This window comes from Myotis davidii, unplaced genomic scaffold (genome assembly GCF_000327345.1).
Source record: "Myotis davidii unplaced genomic scaffold, ASM32734v1 scaffold1623, whole genome shotgun sequence".
NCBI lineage: Eukaryota > Metazoa > Chordata > Mammalia > Chiroptera > Vespertilionidae > Myotis > Myotis davidii.
Window position 1 is genome coordinate 124096 of NW_006294461.1, and position 850 is coordinate 124945.

Sequence of the window (850 nt, forward strand, 5' to 3'; positions counted from 1 at the left end):
AAAATATATATTTTATTGATTTTTTACAGAGAGGAACGGAGAGAGATAGTTAGAAACATCGATGAGAGAGAAACATCGCTCCGCTGCCTCCTACACATCTCCTCCTGGGGATGTGCCCACAACCTAGGTACATGCCCTTGACCGTAATCGAACCTGGGACCCTTGAGTCCGCAGGTCGATGCTCTATCCACTGAGCCAAACCGGTTCTGGCTATTTGTTTATTTTAATATTTTATTGATTTCAGAGAGATGAAGGGAGAGGGGGAGAGAGATAGAAACATCAATGATGAGAGAGAATCGTTGATTAGGTGCCTCCTGCAGGCCCCACGCTGGGGATGGAGCCCGCAACCTGGAGACATGTACCCTGATCGGGAATCGAATCGTGACTAAATCTCTTGGGAGTCCCACAAACACATCAAACTGGAACCACATCTCCTCCCTGGCGACCTCCTTCAACTCCTTGTGAAATTACTGCTACCTATAAACAAACCCACTCCTGTTTCCTTTGGGAAAAATTTGGGAAAAATATGGGTCTCAGGTTTAAGTTTCCTCTGCCCTTTCTCCATCACTGTTTTCTATGTTTCCACTATCCCCTGCTGCATAACAAGCCATCTAAGACTTCAAAACATCAAAAAGTGTCATTTTTCATGATTCTGCAGGTTGACCAGGCAGTGTTTTGTTTTTTTTTAATTGATTTCAGAGAGGAAGGAAGAGGGAGAGATAGACAGAAATGTCAATGACGAGAGAGAATCATTGATTAGCTGCCTCCGGCATGCCCTCCACTGAGGATTGAGCCCACAATTAGGGCATGTGCCCCAACTGGGAATCAAACCGTTACTTCCTGCCCTAAC